The sequence below is a fragment of the Vigna umbellata genome, chromosome 7, assembly GCF_029865625.1.
Source record: "Vigna umbellata cultivar VRB3 chromosome 7, Vumbellata_1.0, whole genome shotgun sequence".
In the NCBI taxonomy this organism is placed as follows: Eukaryota; Viridiplantae; Streptophyta; class Magnoliopsida; order Fabales; family Fabaceae; genus Vigna; species Vigna umbellata.
The window spans coordinates 21,737,642-21,748,214 of NC_142171.1; positions in this window are offsets into that span (position 1 = coordinate 21,737,642).

Consider the following 10,573-nt stretch of genomic DNA (forward strand, 5'->3'; position numbering starts at 1 on the left):
TTGTAAAGACTGCCTGTTCGACCTATTTGAATATTGTTTTCCAAACAAAATCTAAATTTGGGCCTTAATTTGCTATTTGGACCAATAAACTTGTAATTTCAGCTATACAAATAAATATTAGAACATCTTAGAATAATTTATGCGCTAAAATTAACTTTTTACGTCTCTTTAATTCCCAAACCCAATAATTCTAATTATCACAAATTCACTTTAAATTAATCATTTAAGCACATAAATCTCATCAAAAATTTAATTTTAAAACATAAATGTGGACATAAGTATGCACTCATCACACAACACAACTCGTTAGATCTTTAATCACTTCTAACAACATAGAAAACATTATATCTAAAAAAAAAAAGGCGTAAATCAATGATGTAATCATGCCTTAATGATTCTAATGGAATAGAGATTCAATAGTCCTCACACAAGCCTAAGCTCCACACGAAAACAATTTTAAAAACAGTAAAAAAATAACTTTTTCTGTTCAACAAAATGATTGAATACGAAAAGATGGACCTCGTTAAAAATAATTTTCAAACAAATGAATAAAGAATATCATATTTAGAAAAAAAAATTAAAAGAGGAGAATATATTTATCTCTAGAGAGATAGTAACTCTTATAAAATGAACTTTATCTAACTAATTTTTATTTATACTAAAACTTTTTAATAATAAAATATTTGAGTTTAAATTATAAAAAATGTATCTTATTTAAAGGATTGGTTGGAAGCTTACATAAACAATTATTTAATTTAAATTATATTGAATTTAGAATCCAAAATAATACATTTAGAGCTGGAGTGGATTCACTAAAATAATAATGATTATAGATTATATTGAAATAGTTAAATTTTTTAACACGCCTAAAGCGATGCCATATTCTAAAGAATAAACAAGAAATTTCATTGTGAAAAGTACAAAATATTTATTCTCATATTTGTATTTTTGAAAATGAAAATAAAAGATTATACAATATATATATATATATATATATATATATATATATATATATATATATATATATAGTTCAGAAGATAATATATAAATTATTAATAAAAAAGTAAAGTTAAGGTTGGTTTATTGTAATTTCTAATGCTTTTTAAATCTAGATATAAACAAAAATATTTGTTTTAAAATTTTCTGAACGAAGTTCTAAAGACATTACCTATAGCAAGATGTTTTTTCATTAATTCTCTAACGATAAATTATTGTATTTATATTTGTAGTACTTAGCTGCTATTTTGTTTTTCGAAAAAAAAATGTTACTATAAGTTTCTAACCATTTATATTTAGTTTCTTATATTTAATTTTTTTTCTAAAAAGCTATTAAATTATTGACATTATCACGTGTCAATTAAATATATCACGTCAACAATGTTGATTTTTTTTTTCAAAATAATACTTTGTTAAAATTAAAATATTATTTAGCCAAAAATAAAAAAGAAAATAAATATTATTTTCTTTTGTTTTTAAAATAAGAAGGAAAAATAAAAAATAAAAAAATAGAAATTAAGGTTATGAAAAAGTAATGAAAAATGTTAAGTTTAAATTTTAATTATTTTAAGAGAAGGAATAAAAATAAAAATTTTCAATTTTTTTATTATAATTTGAAATTAAAGTTGTTATTATTATTTCTTTAAAAATAAAAAGGCTATAGTTAAAAATACTAGGTTTAAATTTTCTTTATTTTAAGAGAAGGAATAAAATAAAAAAATCATTTGTAATTTTTTAATATAATTTGAAACTAAAGTTGTTATTATTATTATTTTTACAAAATAAAAATGCTATAACAAAAAATATATGGTCAATAATAATAGCTTTCTAAATATTTTAATTTATCTTTTATTTTTCACTTATTTTTTCTTCAAACTATTATAATAATAACAAATTATATCATAAAAATAATATAATAAAACTAAAATTTTTTCACCCTTACATTATTTTTAGTTTTTTTTTTTCTTTCAAAGCTATTAAAACTTAATCTCAGTATTTTAATTAATTATTTTAGTTACTTTTCTCGTATTTAAAATTTTAATTTTTAATTTTTAATTTCTTAATTGCTTTCCTCTTTTATAAAAAAATAAATTAATTAATTAAAAGAACTCTTCCACAATCCGATTTTGAAAGAGTTATAATTCTAACAGTTTCTAATATCCGTTTCAAGAAATGTGACTAGGTTTGATGTGATTTTTTTTTCTTCTTAAATATAAGAAGAAATTTGAAGATATCAATTTTATAATATAATTTGTAAAAAAAAATTTATTATAATGATTTGAAGAAAATAATAAATAAGAAATAAAGAATAAATTTAAAATTTCACATCAGTATTACCATTTGTTATTACTATTGATCATAAATATTTTTATTATAATATTTTTATTTTTTAAAATTACTAATAACAGAACTAATTTTAAATTCTATTAAAAACCACAAGTTATTTTACTAATTAGAATGTAAATCGATGGCAATGTTCTAGCTAGGACAAGCCAAATCTAGAAGCAACCAAGCCATATACTCAAGATGCTCACGGATTTGATGATAGTTTGTAGAATGGTAGTGGATGAAGATAGAAGACTCACGGTTTTTGTGAGTTGTATGGTGAGGGAAGATGTGTTTAAGGGTTCTCTAAGAGAGGTTGGGTCAACTCTTGGAGGAAGGTGGCTAGAGGAGGCCACTTGGGTTGCTCTAGTCTAGGGTGACCTTAAAAGAGTAGTATGGCACAAAAATGGCAACATAACTTTACTCTAAATCAAAGGTGATTACATGATGGAGAGCACCTCCATTTATAGGCTAAGGTGTCTCAAAGTGGGCTAAAACTTTATCATAAAATATCCACCTTGGTTGTCTTGCAGAGCAAGGAGAAATCCTCTCCAATAGGAGGGAAACAAGTGGCAAAAATTCTCTCAAATGAGAGTGTGACATGTGGTCACTACCTATGGAAAAGCTTTCCATTCCAAGAGTGACACATGGCCACTAACTAGGAGGAAAACTCTCCAATGGGAAGCTTCCACATGTCTAAAACGAAATTTTTTTCCCTTGTTCTCCAAGCTTAGCCAAAATGTTGACCCCTTGGTCAACACACCCATTTTGGAGGTCCAAGCATAGTCAACTTTGGGCCTTGACTCTTTGTTGACTTGTTTGGTCAAAATCCTATTATACTTGGCCCAAAATACAAGTCCCAATTGAAATGCTACACTACTAGGCCCATAATACCAAATCCAAATAAAATCTAGACTACTTGGCTCATAATACAAAGCCCAAATAAAATCTAGACTACTTGGCCCAAAATACAAGGCCCAAAATTATTCTTACTCTACTAAATCTTCATGATGACTTAAGATGGCCCAAGAGAAAGAGTCTAGGCCCTTCTTTCATAGATGCCTCCAACACTTCATGAATGTGCTAGGTCATGGCAAGGGGTATGCCATCATCCTCTCCCTCTTGAAAAGGATTTGCCCTCATATCTTCTTGTTCTTTTATATGATGATTTTTCAAAGTTACTAGAGAAAATTGACCAAAAAAGAACTACACATGACTCTAGACAAACATGGATGGATTAAAAACTTAAAATGACTCAATCAATGAAATGCACCAAATATAAAATCAATAACATACCCAACAAAACAGTAAGGAATTACTCAAAAAGGAAAACGCACAAAACAATAGCCAAAACTAACAAAACATAACTTGAAAAATGCTAATGACAACATTCTGGCAGCTTTGACCTTTGCTGAGTGTTTTACTTATAACTTTTTGCACAGAACTCCAAATGAAGTGATTCTTTTGGATATTTTTACGTATTTTTTGGACAACTGGAATAGATGCAGTTTAAGTTTCAAAATCGTCCCAATTTACTGCCAGAAAAAAAATGATAGATGGAAAAGAAAAAAACATAACAAGACAAGTAAGGAAAGCATTAAACAACAAGGAAATAACAAAGGATCAAGACCAAGAAACTTAGCTCTTTGAAGAACCAAGTCTCTTGATACCAAATGATGGCAAAGCTCTAGCTAGGACAAGCCAAATCTAGAAGCAACCAAGCCAAGTACTCAAGATGCTCACGGTTTTGATGATAGTTTGCGGAATGGTGGTGGATGAAGATAGAAGACTCACGGTTTTGGTGTTGTATGGTGAGGGAAGATGGTTTAAGGGTTCTCTAAGAGAGGTTGGGCCAACTCTTAGAGGAAGGTGGCTAGAGGAGGCCACTTGGGTTGCTCTAGCCAAGGGTGACCTTAAAAGAGTAGTATGGCACAAAAATGGCAGCATAATTTTACAATTTATCAAAGGTGATTACATGATGGAGAACACCTCTATTTATAGGCTAAGGTGTCTCAAAATAGGCTGAAACTTTAACCTAAAAGATCCACCTTGGTTGTCTTGCAGAGCAAGGAGAAATCCTCTCCAATAGGAGGGAGACAAGTGGCAAAAATCCTCTCAAATGAGAGAGTGACATGTGGCCACTACCTATGGAAAAGCTTTCCATTCCAAGAGTGACACATGGCCACTAACTAGGAGGAAAACTCTCCAATGAGAAGCTTACACATGTCTAGAACGAAATTCTTCTCCCTTGGTCTCCAAGCTTAACCAAAATGTTAACTCGTTGGTTAACACACCCATTTTGAAGGTCCAAGCATAGTCAACTTTGGGCCTTGACCCTTTGTTGATTTGTTTGGTCAAAATCCTATTATATTTGGCCCAAAATACAAGTCCCAATTGAAATGCTACACTACTAGGCCCATAATAGCAAGTGCAAATAAAATCTAGACTACTTGACTCATAATACAAAGCCCAAATAAAATCTAGACTACTTAGCCCAAAATAAAAGGTCTAAAATTATTCTTACTCTACTAAATCTTCATGATGACTTAAGATGACCCAAGAGAAAGAGTCTAAGCCCTTCTTCCATAGATGCTCCCAACACTTCATGAATGTGCTAGGTCATGGCAAGGGATATGCCATCATAAACTCAGTATATTTAATTGATCATTCAAATTACTTTTTCATAATTTTAATTTTAACTATTTTTAGTTTTCTTCCTCCATTTTAAAAAATTAAATAAAAAAAGAAGACAAATAGATCTATTTGAGAAAATAATATTCTAAAAAGATTATTTGGAAAAATAATATTCCAATAAATATATTTAGGGAACTTTTTCTTTGAAAAGGTATTATATTGGAAAAGAAAATTTCAACAATCTCATGTTATTCTTACAGCAGATAACTAAAATTAAAAATAAAATAAAATAATACCAAAACTAAAACAAGCACCATAAAAAAAAAATCTTTCCGTCTTTCTTTATTTGCCTTCTCTCCTTCAACTAAAGTTGATTCTATCATATTTTATTTGACGATAATTATAATAAATGTATTAAAAAGTAATATTATTTTATAAATAAATTATATATCCGGTTCAAATATGTTACGCACTACAAGAATAAATAATCACTAAAATTTAGATAGATTATAATATCTTTTAAATAATCATTAAATATTTTTTAATAATATATCTTTAACAAACATATCTTTTATTTAAATGAAAAATATATAGAATCCTAAAACTCTAAATATACATAAAACTCTAAATATACATATGAATTTATTAGATATTAAATCACTTATTTACTATTATAATGACTTGAGTGTTAGAGAGTCTTTTACAAGTAGATCTTTTTCGCTCTTCAGCCTTCAGAGCATACATTTGGGTTCTTCCATTTCAATTACACGTTATCACTTGTTAAAAAATTATGTTTCGAAATTCAATAAAATCATTTGGCGCCTATAATGAAGTCCTAGTAAAAATTTTCCGCAGCCTCGTCTATCCATGGTCAGCACCCGGAACTAGGTCCAACATTCCCACAAGATGGAATATAACCCGATGACGACCTTTCAGCAGCAATGGAGATGCTTAGGAAATAAAGGAGAAGAGTTTGAACAAACCAAAATTTCAGCAAGAGCCAATAAACACATACAACTCAAATAAGAAGTCATATGAAAATTATCTCAAAGGCATAAACTCGAATGAAGGCTCGACTTTTGAAAGCCAAATACTTCAACTCATCGACGAAACCCTGATGAAGATCACAAATGATGGTAACTTACAAAATCGATCTCAACCAACAAGGATCATAAAACCACTGAGCTAATATGAATCTTCTTCATGAAAATTGAGAAGAAGCCCGCGTAAGAGAAGTAAAGATAAAATAGAGAGTTACACCACAATGCAACACTTGCGTAAAAGAGAGCTAGAAGCTTGAAAACGTAGAGAAAGAAAGATCTCGTTAAAACAAGAACAACCTAAGAAGCAGTCGAAGAACTCCATTCGATAAACAAAACCTCTCGCTCTAACAACCACAAAGACCAAGAAGAATCTTGATCTCTGTTAGGATATTTATCCTGTTTTATCATGATTATATTGTGTCAAGGGTTACCCTATTTATCATGATTATATTGTGTCAAGGGTTACCCTATTTATCATGATTATATTATGTTTAGGGTTACCCTATTTATCATGATTATATTGTGTCTAGGGTTACCCTATTTATCATATACTTTTGTATCAATTTATTCTCATAATTAGAAGATTATGAGAGGGATCAATCAAGCCCTCTGGAATTATTTTACAGTCTAATTCTCAATTTGGTATCAGAGCCAGGTTGTCTGAGTCTCTTCTTACGTTGTCTTTGTTGTTGTCAGTGGCGGCGCTGGCCATCGACGACCTTAAAAATTTCATCTTTTCTTAAATACCTCAATGAGCAGTCTCGTCCTGATTTTTGTCTAGTCTCTAAACCTTAGTTGTTGTCCGCAACTGTCAAGCACTGTTTGTTGTTGTCCAGCGTCGTTTGTCGTTGTCTGGTGCCATTTGTCGTTGTCCATCTAGCACTGTCTTTCCCGCCACCGTGAGGAGCTGTCCACAGAAGTTTGTCACCATCAACTTTTCTTCCTGACGCCGTTTGTCATTGTCCGCCATTGTCCGTTGTTTCCCACCGTTCGTAGTTGTCCGCTGTCGACCACCGTCCGTTGTTGTCTGTTGTCGACTACCGTTCGCCGCTATTCGCTGTCGACCACTGTCTATTGTCATCCGCTGCCATCTGTTGCCATAGTTTAGTCTGACGACTAGTGATCTGGATTGCCTCCTTGGGCAAGATGGCTAGTTCTCATCCAGGCGTCGCCACACGCGCCACATATGCCGATGTTCGCCTCCACCGTCGTCACATTTTCTCTGGCGAAGTTAGGGGTTTTGTGCGCCTCGAGGATCACAACCCATCCCTAGTTGTTGCCTCATTCTCATCTTGTCACGCACGACTTCTCTCCTATAAGCTTCCAACGCTTGTTTGTCACACGCCACCTTTCCGGTGTCGGAATCACACCGCGTCACTGTCATTCGTCTCGCTCGACCAAATAAAAAAAACTCTCTATTTGAGCATTATACCTCTGTTTTAGCATTGTTCCTTAGCCTTCTTTCATAATATTTGTTTAGTTTTGCGTATTGTAGCAGTTGTGATGTTCCTGATGGCTTGTGTCATTTATATACAAGTCTCCAACGAGAGTCAGTGCTATTAGTTAGTTAACACCAAGGAATTTCAACACCAAAGTCATAGTTTGAAGGTTACTCATGGCATAAGGGGAGTCTATTTTTGGCAAGATTCATAATCTTAGTCAAACAATTTCACCAGTCCCTTGTCAGATCTGTTTTTGGATGCTTTGATGAATAACAGAGACTATTATGATCTTCCATCTTCACGATTTGTCATCGGCGACGTCGTCATTTCCGTCGTTTGTCGTGAGGGGAGTATGTTTCCAGCCACTAGTTAGAGGCCCCAACTAGTCAGAGATTACAATCCCTGCTTTCAGCCACTGCAAGCCCCAATTAGTCAGAGATGGCACTCCCTGCAGTTTTGTCGCTTTCAGCCACTGCAGGCCCCAACTAGTCAGAGATAGCAGTCCCTACATTTTTTTCGCTTTTAGCCATGCAGGCCCCATCCTTACTTGATGGCAATCCAATCTCTGCAGTTTGTCGTTGTCTACCACTCATCATTCACTTTTGATGGAAATCAACTTTGTCAAAGTCATCCTACTTGAAGGTTCATGGTGCTAGATGAAGTTTCGTGGTTGTCCAATATTATTCTCCATAAGCTTATGAGGAGTCTCTTTGGCTATGCTGGATTGTGAGTCCAATTTGGTTTATAGACATTCTCTTTGGATGGTCTGAAGTATACGTTCATCTTGTTCTAAGTCGAAGTTTATAAGTTCCTAAAGAGACATCGAATTGAGTTTATTTGTTCCAAGCTTGGTACATACAATTTGTATGCTCTAGCTTGAGGGGGAGTGTTAGGATATTTATCCTGTTTTATCATGATTATATTGTGTCAAGGGTTACCCTATCTATCATGATTATATTGTGTTTAGGGTTACCCTATTTATCATGATTATATTGTGTCTAGGGTTACCTATTTATCATATACTTTTGTATCAATTTATTCTTATAAATAGAAGATTATGAGAGGGATCAATCAAGCCCTCTGGAATTATTTTACAGTCTAATTCTCAATTATCTCAAACATGTCTGGATCAGTAGAGTAGATCGCGGAAGGAGTCTCAAAAGTGGAAGAAAGATCACACCTTACCTCACTGACGTGAAAGGTAGGGTGGTTCCCATGACCATACAACAAAAGCTTGACATTTCAGTGTCGAGTACAATAAGAGCTTGACAACTAGATAAGCTTGGTGTTCTAGTTTCATAGTAGCTTGATTACTAGAGAAGCTCAACGTTCTAGTGCCATAACATATCTACAACTAGAAAAGCTTGAGGTTCTAGTGTCAAGTACAATAACATCTTGGCATGCAAGTTCCAAGCACGATAAAAACTCGATGTCCTAGTACAAGAGTAATTCAACGTTAGTGATCAAATATAGAGCAACTCAGTGGGTCAAAATCCAAGTACCAGAAAAGTCAAACAATGAGGCCATGATAATATAAGAGCCCGACCGAGCATCATTATCCCGCAAGTTCATGAAAAGAAAACAATAGAAAAAGAAAGAAAAATCCAATGAGCTTAGAGAGATTATCAAGATATCAAACTTGGTGAGATATCAAGGTAAGAAATGTAATGGCTAAGCACATGAACAATCTGATGGTAAGATGACAAGGTAAGAAATGTTAGCAAAATGATTAAGAAGAAGTTTTGATGATGTCCAAATCAAGTCAAGAAGTATAAGTTTCAAGAAGATCATTTGAAGACTTGTATTATTATATAAAACTTTTGTAATAATTGTAATTAAGTGTTTAGGACTTAGATTCTTAGTAGTTTTTGGTTCCATGTACGTTCATAGTTCAAATTTGATGTTTGGAGTAAAAAATGTATCGTATTATCGATTAAGTCTAGTAATAATCGATTAAATCGATAGGAGCTGAAAAACTCTAGATGGCTTCGTAAAAATTGATTAAGAAATACAGTGGTTAAGCAACTGAACAATCTGATGTTACAATACTCTGATCCAATAATGAATAATCTAAAAGGTACACCTAGTGTAGAAAAAGTTTAGTGAGCTCAAAGACTTCAAGCAAAGAGAAAACTCACACCCAATTAGGATAAAGCGTATTTCATTACGTACCTTTCAAAAATAAAGCCTACAAGGTAATCATTGAGGTCACATCAAGACAAACCTCAAGAGTATATAATGAGGACAAACGTCATCTTATAGAACGCCTAAGAAGGCACCAAGTAAAAAATGTCAAAGAAATAAACAAACATTCTAGTCCCAAAACCTTTGTTTACTTAGGACTTTTTATTTGTTTAGTTATTCGCTTCCACTTTTTTATGCTAGCAATGTCTATTGACTAGTAGTGCCACACACACCACATAACTTTTCAAAAAAATAACCATAAAGAAAGGAAAACCAAAGCAAAGAAAGTCGAAGTCCACAAAAACAAAGCAAAAGGAAAACTCGCCAATATATGGGACGACCAAACAACAAAAAGCAAAAGGCCCGACCGAATTATCAACTTACAAGCAAGCCTAGCCGAATGATCAACTTAAAAGCAAGCTCACCCAAATGATGAACTTACAAGCAAGCTTGACCGAATGACTAAGTGATATATGAGTTTGGCCTAATGATCAATCCACCTATATAAAAGCTCGACTTCATCTACAAGCTCGCCTGAATAACCAAACGACATAAGAGCTATAACGAATGGTCAATCCACCTACAAGTTTGGTCGAAAGACTAAACAATATAAGCGCTCGATTGAATGGTGAATCCACTTACAAGCTTAGTCGAATGACCAAATGATATAAGAGTTTGGCCGAACATCCAAATCCACCTGAAAAGTCTACAAGTCGACAAAGCTCGACCAGAAGGACAATCACAAACATTCCTAAGACTAAAAATCAAACTTCCAAGATTGAAATGACTTATATACATACCCTACCAAATATGCTAGATGATGCGGCCTAACAAAGACCCATTATTAAAATTTTGACAATTTTATTATATCTTTAAAATAGTCATTAAATATTTTTTCATAGCATATCTCTAATCCACATAATTCTCACATAAATAACATAGATTGTG